This window comes from Triturus cristatus, chromosome 4_1, assembly GCF_964204655.1.
Source record: "Triturus cristatus chromosome 4_1, aTriCri1.1, whole genome shotgun sequence".
NCBI classification, from domain to species: Eukaryota; Metazoa; Chordata; class Amphibia; order Caudata; family Salamandridae; genus Triturus; species Triturus cristatus.
In genome coordinates, this window is record NC_140585.1 from 597,269,012 (window position 1) to 597,291,250 (window position 22,239).

At 47.2% G+C, this 22,239-nt stretch overlaps 1 protein-coding gene across 4 annotated transcripts in view; it reads left to right on the forward strand.

Moving 5' to 3' along the window:
* The window catches only part of SEPHS1 (selenophosphate synthetase 1), a 326,681-nt gene that overhangs the window by 6,180 nt on the left and 298,262 nt on the right, over nt 1-22,239 (forward strand). The window lies entirely within an intron of this gene.

The following is a 22,239-nucleotide window of genomic DNA, read 5'->3' on the forward strand; positions in this document are numbered from 1 at the left end:
TACTGTAGAAATAATCTGACAGCATTTCCTGGAGGTTTATGCAACAGCAACCACAGTTTGACAGCTGTATCTTCAGTCTTCCATAATCACCTGTGGACTAAACTAAAGCTCTACCAATTAGGCTAAATGCCTTACTATGAGAAAATATGCATGGTGATAAAAGTAGGTTGTTCTACTAACCACAAAAGGTATCACTCGTAACAAAATCCTGAGCTGCATTTTAGTGTTTACTGAGCCCAAAATGTAGTCAGAAATCTGCAACTGCACACCACCAGATAATTGAGAACTTATAGAGCATTAAGCAAAGTGTTTGTTTGCACGCAGTCTGCAGAGCTTCCTAGATAAGCAGCTACGATGTACAAACGCTAAAAGTTCATCATGAGCAAAGCCATTCATTATAAGGAGGAAAGTGGTGAGGGAAATGATAAGAAACCAAGGAATGTGTGAAAATCATGATAATGCAAACAGTCATAAATTAAGATAAACATCTCTAGTTTTGTGTTTACTTTCCAGTCTTAGAAGGCCTATATATGAGTCTTGAATATGAGGGGTAAATATGTCTTTGAGAGCTGTAACATGGAAACTAAGGGGTAGTAGCACCAATTTGTATTCTCATGTAAATTAGAGACAGCGAAAGATTTGCTGCATTTTTTATTCTCATGTTTGCGTGCCATGTTTTGCTGTCTGTCTTTTCTCTAAAACACAGACTAGGAACAGAACAGTGGTTACTTTGAGCTTAGACTAGAAGAACATTTACAATTTGTCTTTTTGTAACTTGTGTTTGACTCTAAGAAGTAGTGTTTACACTTCCACTTGCTGTCTGATATGAATGAACAGTTAGGACTAAACATGTCTTATTAACAAATCCCATCCATCCACAGTGTATCGGTTGAAGGACGGTGAAAGAAAATGCATGGATTTTCTATACTTTGTATTATGTGAAGTTACAGAAAGTAAAAGATATGGTAGACAACGCCAAATAAAACAAGAGTTTGATTAGTCAGTCGTTGTATGTATGCTGAAAACCTTTGGTGCCCCACCTCAGAGGAGTTTCGTCTCAGTTGCTTGACCCATTCTATATCGATCTGTTCTTTACTCTTCTGCGTTTTATTATTTGTGGTTCAAGGTTACAGACTTCTTGCAGAGCCAGATCTTTTTTTCAGGCTGCTCATTTGATTGCTTTAAGTAATCTCCAGCACCAGCTGTGCGCCTAAGTTTACCATACCGTGCAGCCCTCTCACTTGTCTGGTTAGTCAGTCTGCATTAATCCAATGTGTTAAAACCAGTGAGGTACCTGTTACATTGAAAGCTTGCCCCTATCAGTCATATCGGCCATTAGCTACTTTTTGTTTTGCCTGAAATGTTTTTTCCATTTGTAATTGTTTGTTGTTTTTGTAGGACGCAGGACTGTGTCCCACTCTATTACTGTGCTTTTGAATTTTTCAGAAATTTTTGATTCATTAAATTTACTGTCCGGCTGGACATCTTGAATATAGCACCGATTCTAGTCTATATTTATTACAATTGTATTATGTTCTTTAAGGACCTTTGTTTCTATAACTAGCCCTCTCACTTGTCTTCATATATGATTTAATTAAGAAATGGCTCGAAGTAAGATGATACAATTTTAAGACAAGGATATGGTGTTTCAAAAGTAAGAATCAGTAAACCAATGTTCTCTGTCAAAAAGTGTTACATGAAAAATTTTTGTAGTTCGTAGTCTAAAACAATGGAAGCACAACAACATTGTAATTTCTCAAAAGTGTATGGGCTAGTTTTTATATGCTTCTTTTTTCTGAGTTTGACACGTACTTGAATGATACTTTGTGTTATGTGAAGTTGCAGAATGTATGAGGTACTATGGAGATCTCTTAAGGGAGTTGTTTTATTAGTTAGTACCTGTATGCATGCTGACAACCCCCCAAAAACAGTTCTTCTACAGCTGTTTGAACTTTTATTTTGACACATTTATATTTTTTATAAAACAACTTATTTTCAAGGTTAAAATCAGTTTTTTCCCCTAAACTCCTGGATGTTTTCTAAAACAGTGAAAGTGTATTTGAACTTTTGCTGGTCAGTTTGGGCGTTGGTAGAGCTAAAACTGCTATCGCGAAGTCAGTCTTTTAAACTTCCAACTGATGGTTCTGTGAAGTGTAATCCAAAGGCAGTGATCCAAATGGAAGATGGTAAAGCTGGACAAGTTTTTTAAATGGATGTTTCTACCTGTGTTTTTTTTACACAGTTTTAAATGGAGAAATACACTGCGTGTAAAATACGTAGCTCAGATCTTCTGCTAATAAAGCAGAAAAAAAACAGTTGTCTGTAATTTAAAATGTTAGGTTAACTGAAGTATTGTTTGTAACTTTCCTACACCAGTCCCGCTCTTCAGGCCAAGTGACCCATGTGGCGACTTAGACATATTTAATAATTGTCCTGTGGACGAGAAACTTATTCTCTACTCTAGCAACTGTTGTCTAAAAGTAAAGGTTTACTGCTGCCATTTATGCGACAGGTAGACCTGTCGCCTTTCAGTTTGCACCTTACTTTACGTTTACTTTGCTGAGGTGCAGAAAATGTGTTTGCTGAGGCTCAGTAATAGTTGCCTATTTAATTTCCCTCAGGTTTGATGTAGTGGCATACGTTTTTCAGGAAGGGCGGTATAGAAGGACCTAATTTTAATGTACAGTGGTGGACTACCTCCAGCTGTAAGCTTAGCATTAACTTGCTTGGGCCTCCTAGGTTCAAAGTTGTTGGGCACGTTTCCTGTTTTTTCATCCATTTGGTAGAGCACCCACACATGCACATACATCAGAAAAGTAATCTGTTGCTCTAGAGACTCCCTGTTGCTGAGGTAGGAGCCCATCACCTCTGCCACACAGCCCTGTATATCAACCAACCATCACCGTTACCAAAGTGAGTAATGAACTCTCCAGATGGATATGGGCAAATGGACACCCTGCCTCCTGAGAATCGGTTAGTTTGAATCAGAAAGCCTCTGTGAAAAGTTTCAGGCTTGAAATATTGCACATTTTACAGTTTAGAAGTGCACCACTTACACAGTAATGCACCATAGAGCCAGACACCCATATATTTAAAGTAAGTCGCAAAAAAGCAAAATTCCCACCTTTTATGCCGGGTGTAGGGGAAATGCCTTGAAGAATTTTTCTTCTTTTTCTAAAAGCTCGAAAATATACTTAATAGAAAAAATGTGTAAGGTTTACTGGTTATTCTAAAAGAATTTAATAAGAATTGTCAAATGAAAAGTCTATGTAAACGCAAGTAAACCTCCGATTAAGAGTGGCTGTCGTTTAACATTCCTGCTCTTATGCACTCTTCTTAATTCAGATCAAGCCCAAATTATTGTATCTTTTTGTGACTTTACATGTGTAGCTGTCACCTCCTTGCACTGTGTGAACTTCACCTTCTTGCACTGTGTGAACTTCACCTTCGTGGAGGATTTTATACTCTGTTTAGAGGTAACACAGCAGTTTTTAATCCTGGGAAGCAAAATTTACATGTTATATCTGACATTGATCTTTTCCATTTCATCATTGCAGGTAGATGTAGCTGGATAATCCCCCTTAAACACCTCCGATAATGTAAAAGCATGGTGAGCAGCAGTACCGCCTTGTCTCTCTTCAAAGTCACAGTCCGTGTCTTGAGATGGGTTCACACCTTGGACACAGATGCAAAATTGCCGCAAAGATTGGTTTTTTTCTTCTTCGATTTCCCTCTTAAAGTGCTCCATATCAGGGATTGTATTCCTGCAATCTTTCCTTTTCTTTTTTTGTATATAAATAAGAGCAGGCTCCCCATGTCATCTCCTGACTGGTAGGGAAGTATTTTTCTCTTTTTTTGCCCCCTGCTGTGCTATTGCCTATCTAGGGTTGACTACTGTTGGTTTGACTGTTTTCTTCGCTGCTAAGTTTAGAGTTGTGAAACAAACTTCAGTGTTTCTCTTAAAAATGTGATGGTGGATGTTGCACTTCTGACCTAGCAAAGGGTCTAGCAATATCAAAGGACTCACTTTCATGGGAGTTGAGATTTGCTGTGGGACTTAATGTGCTCCATCAACTTGGACCATGACTCTACTGGATCACTCTAGTTCTTGCATCCATCCATATAAATAATCTGTCAACGAATGGGATGAGAAGCAGGTAAAAATGTTTATTTTAGACTTAAGGCTACTCCCTCCAGAACTGTATTCCTTTGTCTCTTTTTCCATTAAAGAACGCTTTCTAAAGTTCAGGAAGTCTCCGATTACTCATCTGTTTCCGTTGTAGTCAGTATGTCAGCTGATTCTTAACTTGAAATCTCTGGAGCATTCCCTGAGCTCCATTACTACTATACAGAAACAATAAAATCAGTTTCTTGGATTCTATTGAACCGGACACATGCCTCGGAGTATATGTGGAATATTTGCAGATGGACACGTATGAGTATTGGGAAGTGGCATCTGCATCTCTCTCTCTGCTAACAGAGCAACAAGTACTTCTGTGTCCTTTTACTCTACTTAGCTATCTCTTGGCCCCAGGAGCCGCGGGCCAAACACCGGCATCCATTTTCTTTATCGCTCTGCTGCCTGCTACCCGGTATTCTCTTCCGTCAGCTCCTCTGCCAAATAAACGCACCTGGCCCCTGAAAAACATAACGGCGGTTATTGCCCACAGTGTTGCTGGGTAACATACATCTAAATCTATGGAATTGATTTATGCAAATGTCTTCCTCTTCATTCTGGCTGCTGTGTTCGAGGAACATATATGATCTGTAGCTTAGAAATGTGTACTTCTTCAAAAAAGATGGAAGAAATCATGCTGCCTCCGATGACTTGGCATTCCAACACTTGCGGCTTTAGTGTTTTCAGAGAGTCTATCCTGACACTATTGGTGGTATAGCTGTATCACACCATGGGCATGTCACGCTTGTGCACTGGACAGATCTGAATAAGCTATTGTTTGGCTCGGAGGAAGCCTCTACCGAACCCAATCTGATGTGACCTGCTAAAGTAGCACCAGAGGATGGCTATCTGCAGCAAAATAGTTTGTGTATGCTGAACCTTCCAAAACTCTCAAGACCCTACCAGGTCCCTTTCTTGAAGTTAGTTTTCATATGGACGGCTCTTTTGATGGATTTCAAATAGTTATTTCTTTGGGAACCACTCACAATTCAGCATAGATTTTGTTATCTCTCATTTGTTGTGCATTTCTAGCTCATTGGTGCTTACAAGTGCAAGGTATAATGGTGGTCAGTCTGTAGTCCCTTAGGCCTCGCTTCACCTCTGATCTGTGGTAAGACATTTATTTATTTTATTTATAGTTTTAATGATACTAAGGCATACAGTACAACTATATAGTTTCATCATAGTAACCTTGGAGGTTTGCACGACCGCTCATTCCATCTTTGCAGCACAATACAAAGTATTGTGACTCATTACATTATATAGTCAATCTCGTAATTTTCCTTATCCATTACCACCCCCGAATGTATATCGCGTTCTGTTTGTAGGTATTGTACTGGTGTACTCCAGAAGTCTCTTGAGTGCGAAGCTGCTGGTAGCTCCTCTGCGTATGTTTCTAACTGTTCCTTACAATATATCACATCTGTAATCCAGTGCTTTGCGTCTGGTGCTCTTTTGCTACTCAATTTCTTAGCAATGCATTGTTTAGCTAGTAAAAGGGCTATAGGCAGTAGTTTATGGTCAGGTCGTTTTTGTGTTTAATCAGACCCAGTAAATAATTCTGTGGAGTGTTAGCAATTGGTTTCGATAGTATAGTTCCCAGTTTGTTCATCACCTCCTCCCAGTACCTCCATGCCGCTGGGCAGGCCCATGCGACATGTAAAAAATCTGCCTGTGTGGCTCTGCAGCGCTTACACTTGTCATCTCCCCATAAGCCGTACTTATGTAGTTGTGACTGTGTTTAATAGATTTGTTGCTGAAATTTGAAATTACTAATACAGAAATTGCAGTTCGATGTGAGCATTTGCGCAAGTGTGCAACAGAAACCCAATCTTCTTTGTATAAAGGTGTGTCTAGCATAGTGTTCCATCTTGCTAGCGCTTGTTCAGCATGTCTGTAAAATGTTCGTGCTGAGCCGCATTGTATAATTTAGTTATAAGGCACTGGCGTGTAGGCACTGTCAGTAGTGCCTTCAGCACATTGTTTGTGTGTGGGGGGTCCTGAGGAAACACAGGATATAAGTTCTTGACAGCTGGTCATAGTCTTAGTGGTGTGTGAGCCCTGTCTGGCAGTACATTCAAAGGACCTAGAAATTGACCATTGTGTGCAGGCCCATTTCGCCCAGTATTCTCAGTGCCTTTTACTCTTGTGTTACTGATAGTTAAGGATGATGCAACATTGGGAGGGCAGGAGCAAATACCGGGATCTTATGGGCACGGTGCCCCAGAGTGCGCCTTGCTACTATAATGCTTTGCACTGGATTTATCACAGATGGTGGGATACCCTGTATTTTTTTTTGTGGTATGAGAGCAGCTAATGGAGTCCGGTATACGTCGTCTGTTTCTAAGGCAACTCGTGGAAGATAATTGTGTGGATGTTTCCAGTAGTGTGCTTGGGCGCAAAAGTAATAAAGTTGTAGGCCTGGGGCTCTGAATCCTCCCCGAGCATATGGACGTGTAAGCTCTTTCCACCCAACTCTTGGTTGCCGGCCTGCCCACGTGTGTACATTCATATGCGAAGTAGTTTCAAAAAGAACTGTTGAGACAGGGTGATGGGTATGTTGAGAAATAAATGCAGGAACTGCGGTAATACAATCATTTTTTTTGAATCGCTATTTGGTCTGCTAGTGACAGCGGCAGACGGATCCACCTGGTCACCTGACTTTCTAGTTTTGTAAGGGCTTTCCCATAATTCTCACAGACCACCTGGTCCGGGTCCCTATGTACCCAGATCCCTAGGTATTTAACTGGGTCTGTTTGCCACTGCGGGGGAAAATCCAACAGAAATTTGTGTGCAGGGTGTCCATGGAAACACTACTGATTTAGACCAGTTTATACTTAGTCCAGAGTAGTGTTCAAAGCAAGTGTATTCTCGTATTAGTGGGTTTAAGTTGTCTTTTGGGTGTCGGACATATAATACTCTGTCATCTGCTTATAATGAGATGCTGATGGGCCGTAGGTGAAACCGCAGCGCTGCGTTTGCATGCCTTTGGCGTATTTTACAAGCTAGTTGTTAAAGAGCTAATGCAAACCATAATGGTGACAGGGGGTACCCTTGACGAGTCCCTCTGTGGATATTTAATGGGTCCGCAGTGTTGCCATTAATTCGAATTCTGGCAGCTGGTTCGGTATATAGTAACCGGATCCAGCGGAGAAAGGTTTGTGGGAACCCTATTTTGCTGAGGACTGTGAAGATACGTTTCCATTCCACTGAGTCAAATTCTTTGGCAGCATCTTCTAGGACAGCAGCTTCAGGCAGATCAGGTTCCAATTGGCAAAATAGTGCAAAGATTGTGCGTAGATTATGAGTTGTCGCACGTGTTGGAATAAATCCCGATTGAGCAGGTAGAACCAAGTGCTGCATTAAGGCTGTACTCTAAGGGCTAGTATTTTGGCTAATATTTTGGCATCCGTGTTTATAAGGGGCATGTAGGCGTCACAGTAGTCCGGGTTCTTCTCTGGCTTCAGTAATGTTTTTAGGAAAGCCTCTCTTAAAGTTAGGGGGAGTATTCCTCTCTCATAGGCCTCTGTATGTATTGTAAGCGGGTGGGGTGGGAGGGAGGGTTCTGTAAATCACTAAACTCCCTATAATATTCGCCCAGTAGGCCGTCTGTTTCCAGAGCCTTTCCTTTTGGAAGGGCTTTTATTGCATCCTTAACTTCATCTTCCGTTATAGGTTGCAAAAAATATTCACTATGATCTTCAGAGAGCCAGGCCATGGCAACGTCTTCTAGATAATCTGTAATATTGTCTCCTGAGGTGGTCAGCTGTGTGGAGTATAGATGTGTTTAATATTCAGAAAATTTCCCTATTATAGATTGTGTGTCATAGTAAGTCCTATCTTGTGTGTCAAGTTATTTGCATTATTTGCGTGTGGAATTTGAACGGACTGTAACTGTGTCACAAGGGAGTGACCAGGTCTTCTGCCTTCTCCGTACTTTCGTGCAGTATGCCCACGTGAGAGGAATTTTACTTCACTTTCTGTGAGTTCCTGGTAGTTAGTCAATTTGTTTCTAATGGTAGCCAGTAATGCGGTGTCAGATGTTCGTGCGTGCTCCCTCTCCAGTGCCCGAATATAGTTTTCCAGCTTAGTGAGTTGTTGGTGGATATCGCGTAGTATACCAGTGTGTTTACTGATGCAGTGCCCTTGCATCATAAAGGCCTCCCATAGTGTCTGCACACTCTTTACTGTTCCAGAATTTTGTTCAAAATACTCTATAATGTCCTGTCTTGTGTCGGCTTTAAAAACCTGGTCTAACATCTCTGCAGTCGGAAGACGCCACGTGAATTGTCAGGGGGTATGTGTGGACAGTTTCAGCACCAGGCAGACGGCTTGATCGGATAGTGTCTTTGGCATGTGTTTTATCGAATCTGTACAAGTGCTGACCCCCTCGGGTTGCTGACCAATAGTCTGTCCTTGGGTGAAAACAATTTATATAAATGGTGACTGTGCCCTTGTAGCTGCACATCTATCACAGGTTGTCAATATAATGAGCATATACAGTATTTAGTGTTCAAGCATACAGTGGTGCTGTCATGCTGTGCACTGAGTCACCTTGGGTGCCAATTAGCCATACCTTGTTGCCAAAGTGCAGGGCTATATCTAACGAAAAAGAGTGCATTCCAGCACATAGTCCCGTCAATGACATACAGTCCATTCTTGATAAAATTCAGAGGCAATGATCAAATCCAATCAACAGATGACGAGTTCAACCACGACATTTTTACTTCGGAAGTAGAGTTTTGAACAGTATATATCCGATCCAAAACAGCCGACACGTGTTTCGTCCACCTGGACTTTTTCAAGGCTCAGGAAAATGAGCTTCCAAGTATTTGTGGAGTCCCTTTCAAAAATCAGTAAGGATGAGGTCGTCCCAATGATGGACTCATTCATGGATAAAGTCCCCAGTACGTGTAATCTTCTAGTCAACCGGAGAAGTGGAAGGCGATACCCTGAAAAGCTTGCCGTGACATGGTGTTGGTTTGAATGGAACGCCGGGAAAAAAGTCTATCCTTGACCATGTGTTATGTGCAGATGATAAATAGGTGACCTTTCGTCTCTCTGGGTTTCTCAACCTTCAGAGATCAATTAGATTTCGTTCCTCCGTACCGTCCCGAAGTACCATGGCTGCCTGTTTGCCATATCTATTAGTGCTCATCGATCTGTCCACTGTCGGGTCAATCCAAGTATTACGGTCTCCTTCCCACAGAATCTCAGTAGTTGTCAGCTCGTGTTGTTGCGCCCATATCTGTGTATAAAATGCCGGATCATCGGTATTTGGATATTAGACATTTACGAATGTCAGTACCGTGCTGCTGAAGTTTCCCTGAACTATAAAATACCAGCCATGGGTTTCTGCGATTGTATGCAATAATGTGAATGGGGTGCCCTTTTTAACCAACAATAGTAATCCACATGCATATGTCAAATAGGAGGATGCTGTAGGTATAAACTCCCATCTGGCATCCACATTTAATGCTGTGTGGTGTGTTAGGTGTGTTTTCTGAAGACAAGCTACCTCCCCTCCATGGCGATTGAGGTAGGCTAGTACCTGTCTAGTCTTACGCGGGTTATTTAATCCCATGACGTTCCATGTGAGCAGTGTCAGTGGTCTAAGGGTGTGCACCATAGTGCAATCTAGTATAATTTCTCTAAATATACAGTGAAGCCCTTCGTTCAGTCTCTCATAATGAGTCAGTCGTACTATTTTGGTTATTGCCACTGGCTACCTTTTCCAACCCCATCCTGTACCACCGCCTCCCATTCCAACACCCCAGTTGTGTCGGAGACAGTCACTTCAACCCCCAACCACCCCCCCCAATAACTTTAGGAACTTGGTGTATTGCACACATGAGAGCGGAAGCGGCCCGCTGGTACCGTGCAGTGTGGTGTTTCCGGGGTGGGTGTCGGTCTGCTATTCTCAGTGTGCCAATGATACAATGCCCATTAAGCGGAGCTTGATGATTTTTCTTTAGCAATCTTGGACCCCCTCTAATGACTCCTGATCATCTACAAAAGGAATATTTTGCAGGGGCAACAGTTTCTCAAACTGTCGTGCTGTATTTACCTTCGGCTAAGGCATGACTTTCCCAGTTACACTTTACAGTCACATTTTAGTGCGAGTCCAGCTTGCATTGTGTATTGTTACTCCGGGTCTTCTAGTCCTGAATTTTGATCTTGGTCGTCTGCTTCCCTTCTGGGTGATTTTTGCTTGTTCTGTCCAACTGTTGCGGGAATTTTGGGGTCTCGAAAATCTTGGATCTGCCATCCATTGTGATCCTGAGACAGGCAGGGTATAACATAGTCAGTTGAAGCTTTTTTTCCACTGGTAGGAATTTCTTTCGTGCCTCATGGACCTGCGCCTTAAAGTCCGGGTAGACGGAGATCTCTGTGCCTTCATATCGGGGAGTCTGCAGTTCCCTGGAACGGCTCAACTCTGCGCCTCGGTCTCTATCGTTGAGGATCCTTGCTATGATAGGTTGGGACCTTGCCCCTGTGGTGCAAGCGATCTGTGTGCTCTCTCAACTTTAAATATTACGGAGAAGGCTGCTCTCCCTAACAAATCTATGAGTAGCTTTTCTATGAACTGCTCCATGTTGCCTGTGTTCATGGTTTCTGCAATTCCAGTTATTCTGAGGTTGCTGCGCCGGGAGCGCGTATCTAAGTCTTTAGATTTGGCCTGAAGCGATGCAAATGCTTTCTCCATCTTTTTCTGATAATCTTCGGTTGAATGTTGGGTGTCTTCGTGTCGTATACCCTGCGCTCTGCCATGTCAAGCTGCTCTGCGTGCTTATCTATCCTTTCTGACATTCTGTCAACGCGATATGTCAGAGCATCTAAATTCCCATCAATATCATCTATAGTAGCCTGCATTGCTGTGAGGATTTGACGCAAGTCTTCTGCAAGTTCCGCCTCTTGAGAAGGTGCGTCTGCACCCGGCATATCCTGATCGTCACTTCGCAGCCCCAGGAGCTTGCGTTGTTCAAATTGCAGCTTCGATAGCGATTTATCTGCCTTCCCTGTGTTTGCAGAGCACTAATACCAGGAGAGATGATGATACTAATTATTTATTTCTTAAAGTTGCACTATAACAAGTATGTTGGTCCAGCAATGTCCTCCCAGCAGTGAGCTGTGAGTTTCAGGCAACTTAGAGGTCTCAGTCTCACAGATGTGGAGTAGGTTACTGTTTACTGTGCTCTCCCCCTGCGTTCTCTGTGTATGGGTGCAGTTCCAGTACTCATTTCCTAGTGGCCATGCCGCCCTATTCACTCGTGAGGTTGTTAAATCTGTTGCGGAGATGCATAGTTGTACTGTGCTGCAGTGTTCTGGGGGCTAATATAGAGGTATTGTGACTAATGTTCAGTATTAGTACGTTTTTTATAATGAACATTGTAGCCACTGTCACAGTAGCTTGAGGTGGTGCCTTTGCAGCGCATGTAACACTGACCAGTAGTGATCGCAGGCCTCAATTTTCTTACAGTGCTTCACTGTCTGTATCACTCACAGGGTGTGTGTTACATTGGCCCAGGTCCAGTCGGTAAGCAGGGAGGGGGGCAGTCGTCCCCCCCCCAGCCTGCCACTCTCCCCACTATAAGGACTTTCTTTGGTGTGGACGCCACCAGGACCCGCACTGTATCCCTCAGTCGACCGCGCTCCTTCACGTTGGCCCCAGGCAGTCCGCTTGCAGGTTTCCACAGCGGCATTCTCTGTTCCGCCGCAATTTATTTTGTAGCTTTCCCCTGCCAATGTGTCACCTGGCTTTGCTTTGGCTGCGGTCTTGGTACGCCTGTCTACCTCTGCCGTGGTCATGATCCCCCCCAGGTCGGGCAGGACCTCCACGGCCCCTGCTGTTGTTAGGAGGCACCCTAAAAGCTCATGCAGCTGTGACAGCTGTCAGCTGTCTCCTGTAGTGACCATGTTTTGTATGCAGTTACTGTTCTGGCTAGTACCTCTCAGGGCCAGCTATGCTAGGGATCCCTCTCTAATAGGCTTGTCTCCGCTGTCATTCGTGCCTCCCCTCACCATCTACAGGCCGTAGGCCTGCAGGCTTCCGATGCAGAGCGTTTGACCCAGCCACAATGTTTCTCGGGGACCATGTTGGTCTAGCACGCTGCCTGTCTGCACCCAGTCGACGGCCCCAAGTGTGTCATTCAACCCTTGGGTTAGACTCAGTCTTTCGAGTCATGCGTGTTTCCACAGCCCATGCCACGTCAGTCGTCCCAGCCTCTCCCCGGCTCACATATTCACAACTGCCGGCAGTTATCTCCTCCTGTGCTCCTGGTTGGTTCCGGACCCCTTTTTGAGCTGCAACTCCCAGGGTGGTCAGATCTGCAGTTCTGGGGTGTATAGTTTTTTTTTTTTTGGGCGCAGGATGATGACGGAATATTACGGCGGCCGAAAGGAGCTCTTGTTTTCTTGCATTTCATTTACTGGCTTTATTTGTTTTCGGCTGTTCAGCTTGAGTTGGTACCTTTCCTTGCCAAAACCTTGTATCCTTCCGAGTGCTTACTTTTTGTAAACAGGCCTGTGAATCTCGTATCTCCTCACATTTGCTGTACATTCAAAGACCAAGGTCAAATGTAAGGTGCTGTCTTCCGAGGGCTCTTTTCTACTTTTCTTGTCTGACTTCAAAGTGAGAGGATTTATGTGACAATCTTGCTCGACACTGGGGGTAGTAAAGAGTTTGTATCTAGCAGACAACATTTAAATGAACTGTTTAAGCATTTCAGAATATATCGGAATTAGGAACACAAAGAAGCACATTTTTTGGTATTTCTTTCTTATTTTCTTTATTTTCATTGCGAGCCGCTTTTACCATCCACCCACCACCCTTCACAAGAAGAAAAGTACAATTTCATTCTTAGGGAGATTACATACATCAATACACAAACAAATCAATCCCCATGAGTTTATCTTCATAATCAAATTCATATCCATATCGCCCGACAATGCATAAGAATCCTCACGAGAGACCAAAGCTAAATCCCTCTGTCAGAGTCCCACTCGAAAGTCCATAGTTCGGCTCCTGTCGCTCTCCTGACATTACACCCTTGAGTCCCTTGAGTTCCCAACCCCCAGCTCGTCATCTCCATCCACCTCTCTAATCCAGGTACTCAAGGTTGCCCAATTTTCCAGCTCTCTTTTCCTTTCCCAGGGCCCTCTCCGGACTTAAGCTTGTGATTTCAGCCGATATACAGCCAAAACTCTGGCCATCCACTGTAGGCTTGTAGGTGGAACCGGATCTAGCCACCCAGTGGCCACTCAGTCTTAATACCATCATGGAGATGAATAAAAATGCCTGAATATGCCATGGAACTTCTGCATCACCCACCCCTAACACAATTAACTGGGGGGTTATTGCTATCCGGAGCCCCAACTGTGACTCATACATACTACCAATATCTCTTTAAAGAGTATCGAGGCTGGGGCATATCCACTACATAGCAGCCACATTGAGGGCAGTGTGTACTGACTACCCCCCTTCCCCAATTTTGCTATCTTAGCTAGGGTAACATATAGGTTGAACCAAGTCTTGAACCATTGCATCTGCAGATTGGCCGCTATAAAAGAGAATTGAGCAAGCTGCAGAGAATCCTCACATTCCCCCATCCCTACCTGCAGCAAAACTTTCCACCTATCAACATGCTTATCTAGATCGTCCACCATTTTATCATTCAACAACCTACATACAGTACCCAAGGAGGGCTTAGTTTTAAGAAGCAAATCTATCAATTCAACCCTTTCAAAGGTGCATCTACCCCCCCACCTTTTTCACCAGGAAGTCCCTGGTTTGCAAATACTTAAAGAATTCTCTGTTCCCTGGTCCAACATTGTTTTTAATCTCCTCAAAAGGGAGGATGAGTCACCCATGAGGTCCTCAAACTTCCTCAGACCCTGCTCTTTCCACTGCTTCACATAGCCATCCATAAAAATATCTGGAAAGCATATCATTGTTATACATAGGGGTATAGTAATTAACACGGCCTAGCCCACATTTTTTTCTGAACGGCTGTACATACCACAAATGCACAGGTCAAGGTTTTAAACTTGACCCGTTTGAAATATCCAAACTCCATGTGGCGAAGAAGGCAGCCCCTGGCATCACTTCCCAATAATAGTTCATATGTCAATGGAGGGTCTGCCCCTTCAACCCGTCCTTCTCCCTTCCCTTTAAAAAAAAAAAAAGAATATTTTTATTTGCATTTTCAACCAACAAAAAACAGCTAGCGTGTCACAATTGGTCACAATCGCGTCAAGACACCCACATACCACCCATCCCTGAAGCCGCATCGCCCCCCCCCCCCCCCTTCCATAAACCAGGAAGGCTTACGGCCCCTTCGGAAGTGTCCATTCTGGGATTCTGTTCCCCATCCCCCCTGTCGTCCCGAGGGTCGGAGACACAGGCCCGGTGGCCCCTCAGTCCATAGCCCAGTTAAGTTCAAAACCCATGGTAAGCTAGTCAGCTCCCAGGTCACCATCCAATCCATGATATTTTCTCCATTTCCCCCATATCTTGCGGAACTTCCGGGGGCACCCTCTCGCTTTGTATGTGACCCTTTCTGCCGCCATATACATGTCCATCCCCCTCCTCCATTCTCCTAACTGGGAAGGTAGCGACACCCCCCACGTGCGTGCCACATCTCTTTTCGCTACCACTAATGCCAGCAGTGCAAAAATAAGCTGTGGCGGCCCAAGTCAACATCGCCAGGTATGCCCAACAATACAAAATTTAGGATCTGGAGGGAGTGTTTCATCTAATACCTTGATCAGTTCTCCTAATACTTGTACCCAATATGTATGGATGACGGGGCAGTCCCATATAGTATGATAGAAGTGCCCCTGTGTCTGTCTACAACGCAGGCAGTGTGGTTCGCTGGCTCTGCCCATTCGGTGGAGTCTGGCCCTGTCGAAATACAAGAATCTGAAAACAACAAGAAATCCGTGGGTCTAAAGAAGCTGATCTGTTTGTTCAACGTAACAAATCAAAATGCTATAAGAAAACAAAAGTCCTCATGAAGAGGACTGAGTCCCATGACCCATCGAAGTGGCATGCTTCATCATCTGGGGCCTCCTCTTAACCACACCTGGTGTGGCTAAGGAGCTACAACTCCTGTCGAAATACACCCTATGTAGTATTTTATATTGAATGAGTCGAAGGCGGGATTTAATCACCACCTCTCTGTGGTGCATCAGGGCCGCCTCCCAGTCCAGTGTCTCTAGCGTGCCCAGGTTCTGCTCCCATGCTTCCCTCAATTTCCCCAGTCTGTCCGGCATGTTGTTGTTCAAAGTCTTGTATGTTAGATATACTACCTTATTGGGTACCTGCTCTTGCAATAGGCGTCCCTCTAGCGGGTTGTAGTCTGGCAGGGGAGAGGAAAGCATGCTCTCAGCTATCCAGGCATGTCGCCGTAGCGCGTATTTAAAAATGTGCGTAGGGTGCAGCCCAAACTCTGCTGCCAGTGACCTGAAAGGTTTGAGTTCACCCTTCGCCACCACATCGCCTAAAATGGAGATTCCGATGGCGTCCCATCCTCCAAAGCCCTTTAATTTGTGGAGTTCCCTCAGCCAAGTGCAATGCCAGATCGGAGTCTGTTTAGTCGGTTTGTGTGTCCAGCCCATTGTCTTAGTCGCCCTGTCCCAGACTTCCAGCGTTATTTGCGTGGCCGGGAGGAGGCGTCTTCTAACTTGACCCCCCATATAGAAAATGTAAGCATGAACGGTGTGCCATGGTGTCTCTCTCTAGCCTATAGGAGGGGTGATCCGCGGGGATGAGGATCCAGTCATTCACCGGTGCCAGATGCTCCGCCCAGTAATAGGCCTCAATGTCAGGCAGGGATATCCCTCCATTATATTGGTTCTGCTGCAGCGTTCCTAGAGCGATCCTTGGTTGCTTCCCCAGCCACAGCAGAGAGCGTAATTCCACGTCTATCACCCGGAATGTCTGTCTGGAGAGGGGGAAGTACTCATTCTGGAGGGCATACAGAAAGCGGGGCAAGGTGATCATTTTGAACATCGCAGCTCGGCCCAGGATCGTCGGGGGGAGCGCTTTTCATCTCATAGCGTTAGTTGTAAAGTTAGTTATGACCCTCTGAATATTGTTTTGATATGAAAGGTTTCCATCTGTGGTAAGGTAGATCCCCAAATACTTGAATCCCGCCTGTGCTATCTGGAGGGCCCCGGGGAGAAGAGGCCACGTCTTCCTGACCCGTGGGCTATATAGGACAGATTTATGCCAGTTTATAGCATAGCCCGAGAAGGAGCCATACCTGCCCAAGAGCTCAAACAGTGCGGGGATCGTGTCATCCGGGTGGGTAACATATAACAAAATATCGTTCGCATAAAGCGAGATCTTTGAGATCTTTTCTTCCCCCACATCAGTTGGTGTAATTTGAAACCCCCCGTATCTCCCCTTTCTGTCGGATCTCGCACACCACTATTTCGATTGTGAGGGCAAATAGTAAGGGGGACAGCGGACATCCCTGCCGGGTTCCCCTTCTAAGTCATCAGACAACAATCCATTCACTTTAACCCGAGCTCGGGGGTCCGCATACAGGAGTCCAACCCATTGTCGATATTTTGGACCAATGCCAAACTTGACTAGAGCCACCTCCAGAAAGGGCCAGTGTACCGCATCAAACGCTTTTTCTGCGTCTAGGGAGAGGAAATTGTGGGGATCGTCACGGTCCTGGGCCTTCATGAGCCAGTTGTGGGTCCTCCTCCGGTTCTGTCTAGTCGCCCGGTCTGGTAGGAAGCCTGTCTGATCTTGATGTACAAAGCCCAATATTACTTGGCGTAGGCGGAGCGCCAATACAGTCGCTAGGAGGTTGACCTCTATATTGAGGAGGGAGATTGGACGGTAGGATGCGCAGTCTTAGGGGGGCTTTCCCGGTTTCTGGATGGGGATAATCGTAGCCATCCTAAGATCGAGAGGCAGGATACCATCCTGGGCCGTGTCTCGAAACAGTGCTAATAGATGCACCGCCAGGAGGTCTGCCCCTTTCTTATAAAATTGCGCTGGGAGTCCATTCGGACCTGGGGATTTCCCAGGACGTAATTTAGTTACAGCTTCTTTCAGTTCGTCCACCGTTATGTCGGCTTCCAGTCCCTCCCTCTCTTCATTGTCTAAGCTTGGGGTTTGGATAGTGTCTAGATATGCTAAGATCTCCGCCGGAGATCCCAGGTCCCTGGCCTCATAAAAATCTTTAAAATAGTAAGCGAATGTGTGTACTGTTTGTGTGTCGCCCTTTTGCATCGGTCTCTGCTGGTCCACTACGCTTTCTATCCATCGGGCTTCCACTTCCTTGCGGCTGAGCCAGGCCAAGAGCTTGCCTGACTTATCTCCCACATCATACAACCTGTGAAGGGTTGCCTGCGCCTGCATTCTAACCTCCTCTGTAGCTAGGGCTCTGTAGTGCTGTTGCGTGTCTGTCAGTTGCCGTAGGACCTGCAAGTCCTTTCCTATAAGGTAGCGTTGTTCTAGTGCCAAAATCTGGGTTTCCAAAGTGAGTAGCTCCTCCTATGCCTTCCGTTTTCCCTATCTATTCGGCTTTGGGCCCTATCGCGGAGTACTGTCTTATAGGCTTCCCACATTACAACCCCCGACTGTACCGAGCTGACATTTTCTACAAAGTACACTTTTGTGTCTGCTCGGAGTCCCTGTAGCACCTCCTTATTCTGTAGGTCCCATACCGATGGCCTCCAGCTCCCCTGGCTCGCCCGGTGTCTCTCTTCTCCCCCCCCCCCCCCCCTCCCCTAACCAGCAGGGGGTAGTGGTCAGATCTCATGTGCCAGGTACTCAGCCTTGTAGACAGTACCACATGCACTCCTCGAGAGGAAGACATAGTCCAGTCGGGAATGAACCCTGTGCGCTCCAGAATAATGAGAGTAATGTTTGGCATCTGGATAGTCTGCGCCATATATCCTCTAGTCCGAGAGTCTCCCTCAGCCTAGCCAGTTGAGTAGTCTGGGGTGAATCAGTACGGTTCCCCGAGCGGTCCAAGGGGGTGGATATGACATTGTTAAAATCACCCCCTATAATGTGCAGTGTACCTGGTGTCTCCAGTCAATATCAGTCACCCCCATGAAGAGTCCGTGCCTGTAGCTTCAGAGGGACATAGACCAACACTATAGTGACATTCCACCTCCCCCATATGCCTATCACTCCTACGTATGTTCCCTGGGGGTCCGTCCACGTCCGTGCCACCCTGAAAGGGGGGAATTTTTTTTTAATTTTTTTTTTTTATACGTGGTCTCCCGTCCCAGAACAGGCGGCGTTGCAAACTCTCCACCTCGCGGAAGTAGCGCGCCGGGACGAGGTCCATTGTATTCTGCAAAGCGTACAGGAAACGCGGCAGCGACATCATCTTAAACAATGCCGCCCGGCCGAGTGGCGAGAGCGGCAAGCGCCGCCAACGCGCGACATCCTCCTTCAGGCGCTGGAGGGGGGGAAGCAAGTTCCGATCATACCGGGCCTCCGCGTCCAGGGTAATGAAGACACCCAGGTACCTAAATACCTGCGGGGCGATCTGGATAGGACAGCCCCGCGGAAGGATAGGAGCCTCCCCAGAGAGAACATACACGCACGATTTAGCCCAGTTGATGACGAGGCCGGAGTTACGAGCAAATGAATGCAAAACATCAACCAGTACTATCAGTGATTTACGTGGGGAAGCCAGGTACAGGAGAATGTCATCAGCGTATAGAGATACGCGGTCCTCATACTCAGGGGTCCAGCGGAGACCACGGATAGAAGGATGCCACCGCAGCCACTCCGCCAGGGGCTCCAAGGCAAGCGCAAAAAGGAGCGGCGATAACGGGCAGCCCTGCCGCGTGCCCCTGCCCAACTCGAACGGAGCCGACACTCTACCGTTCACCACCACCTGCGCCAGTGGGCCAGAGTACAACAATTTGACCCAACTGATAAACCCTGGGCCAAATCCAAATTTCGCGAGCGTCGCCCAAATATATGGCCATTCAAGTGTGTCAAACGCCATAGTGGCGTCCAAGGACGCCAAGATGGCCGGCTCCCGTATGAACGGGACACGTGCGAGCACCCCATGCAAACGCCGCAGGTTAAGCGCTGTGTTGCGATGGGGAATAAAGCCGGACTGGTCCTGGTGAACCAAGTCACACACGACGCCGACCAGCCGATTGGCCAACACCTTGGCGAGAATTTTGGGCTCCGCATTCAATAACGAAATGGGCCGATAGGATGTGACCCGGTCCCGTGGCCTCCACTCCTTGTGGATAACCACGATGGTAGCCAGACGCTGGTCTAGCGGGAGGGAACCCACCGAGTGGGCCGCAAGGAACATAGCACGGAGATGCGGCGCCAGCGTATCCGGTCGCAGTTTATACAACTCGATGGTAAGACCATTAGGACCCATGGCCTTGCCGGAAGCGACCGAGCGTATGGCGAGGGCAATTTCTTCGGAGGTTGGAGCGGCGTCCAACGACACTCTGTCCTCCTCCGAAAGGGAAGGCAGCGCGATATCTCTGAGCAGGGCATGGGAATCCTCTTCAGAGCGGGAAGACACCGGGGAATACACCCCACGGAAATAGTCCGCGAAGCAGGAGACAATTTCTTCCGGTTCAGTGACACACACACCATTCGTTTTCTCAATCAACGGGACAACTCGACTCGCTCTCTCTTTTTTGTCCAGCCACGCAATCAATTTACCAGCCTTATCACCCACATCATACAGTCTCCCCTGTTGCTCTCTACTGAGGCCCCTGGCCGCCTCCGTGACGAGGGCCTTATAGGCCGCTTGCTTGAGTTGGAGAACATGTAATTTGTCATCCGTCACCCCACATTCTAGATCACCCTCCAACTCGGTTATCTCAGCTTCAACACGGGTCACCTCCTCCCGCTCGCGCCTCCGGGAGTGGGAAATAAGGGACAGGGCCTCTCCTCGGAGTACTGTCTTGAACGCCTCCCACAGTGAGACCGCCGATGACACAGACCCCACATTCTCGTCAAAATAGCGCTTAAGGGATTTAATCAGCTCTGCGCGAATGGTGGGGTCACGCAGGTACCAGGGATTGATCGGGACCACCCTACCCTCTCCCCTCGGAAAAATATCAAAGTGCAACAAGAGCGGGGAGTGGTCCGAAATACCCCGTGCCAAATGGCGCACCTCTCCCACCCTCCCCACATAAGCCGCTGGGACCAGGACATAATCTAGCCGTGAGAGACTACCATGAGCCCCTGAATGGAAGGTGTACTGTAGCTGCGTGGGATGTTTTAAACGCCAACAATCCACCAGCCCCAAGGTATCCAAGAGGCCAGATAACCACGCTTGGGCCCGGGGGAGATCCCTAGGGGGGTGACGATCCACAGTTCCGGAAACTACAGCATTAAAATCCCCCCCCCCCACCACTAGAATCCCCTCCGGAAGGCCAAGGAGGAGGCGCCCCAGATCCGCAAAGGTGGTCGTCTGCAGCCCCGGCGGGACATATACTGACACAAAAACGACCACTCTGCCCTCCATTCTGCCCACCAAAACCGTGTAACGTCCCCTATCGTCATGGAGCACCTCATCAATCTCCAACGGGAGCGAGTTCTTAACCATAATGCCCACACCCCTTGAACCAGACGTGAAGCCCGAATGGGCCACCAGGCGGTAGCCCCGTCGATTCATAGCGCAAAAGGAGTTGCCAATGAGGTGCGTCTCCTGCAGAAAAACTATATCGGGCGAAATTCGCTTCAAGAACTGCAGGACCACACCTCGTTTTATCCTGTCCCCCAGTCCATTAACATTCCAGGACAACAAACTCAGTCCCCTACCCCCCATCATGAACAGAAGCCATCACTCGTCCCCCAGAGAGCACTGTAGAGATAACACAATGATACGTTTGCCTTGTGGTGTAAACGAACAACACCCCACCCCACCCACTCCAACAAAACTCCCCCCTCCCTGCACCCCTGCATGAGCCCGGACAGCCCCCCCAACTTGCAGTGTGCCTGTCGCCCCTATATAATGAAACTAGCTAGACCCCCTAGAGGAGGAAAGAGTACCCCTTCTAGACCCCACACAACCTCCATGGGAGGGGAAAGTACAAAGACAGACGCTTGATCGAAAGTAGCATCGTATTCGTCCAGAGTGAGGCCCAATATTGACCCCTCAGTCCCGATCCAGTGGGCCGTCTCCTCCCGCCGCCCCCCCGCCATCTCGATCACGATCCCCAGACAGAGTGTCCAACCAGTCCCCGGCCGCTTCGGGACGATCAAAAAAGTGCGTGCGACCATCCACCTCCACTCGCAGCTTGGCCGGGAAGAGCATGGCGTATTTTAAGTTCAGGTCCCGAAGTCGGCGTTTGACGCCCAGGAAGCTCAGTCTCTGCTTCTGGACCGCTTGGGTGAAATCAGGGTAAAAGTTCACCTCCATATTTTCCAGCTTAACCGGCCCATGTAGTCTGGAGGCTTGCAGGATCGCGTCTCTGTCCCGAAAGTTAAAAATCCGGGCAATGAGAGGTCGCGGGGGGGCTCCGACCTTCGGCCTTTCCCCGGGAACTCTGTGGGCCCTCTCCATGGCAAAAAATTTACTCAGTCCCCGAGGCTGGAGATGGGTAGCGATCAGGTCCTCCACAAATAGATCCGCCGCCGCTTCCTCCCGTCCCTCGGGTACTCCGATGATGCGGATGTTATTCCTCCGGGCCCGACTCTCGGAATCCTCAAGGCGCCGATCCATAAGTGCACTCGCCTGACTAAGCCGGCGCACCTCCGTTTGTAGTGCCGCCACCTCAGTCGTAAGGCCCGATGCGGTTTGGGCCAAAGAATCAACTCGGTCGTTGGTCTTGGAAAGATCGGCCCTCAAAAGGCCAACATCCACAAGGACCGCGTCTATCTTCTGTGCCAGGGTGTCGAACCGCTGGCCCACCGAGGCCTTCATCTCGGCAATGGCGCCCATGACGTCTTGCAGAGTCAGATCCGTGGGCAAGTCCGGGGCATCAGAAGGGCCCTCCGGGGACTTGTGCGATCCGCCGGGAGATCCCTTCTGGAGGGTATAGCGGTCCATGCTGTTGGCCTGATGGACGGTGCCACGCCGGGTCGACTTGGTCTT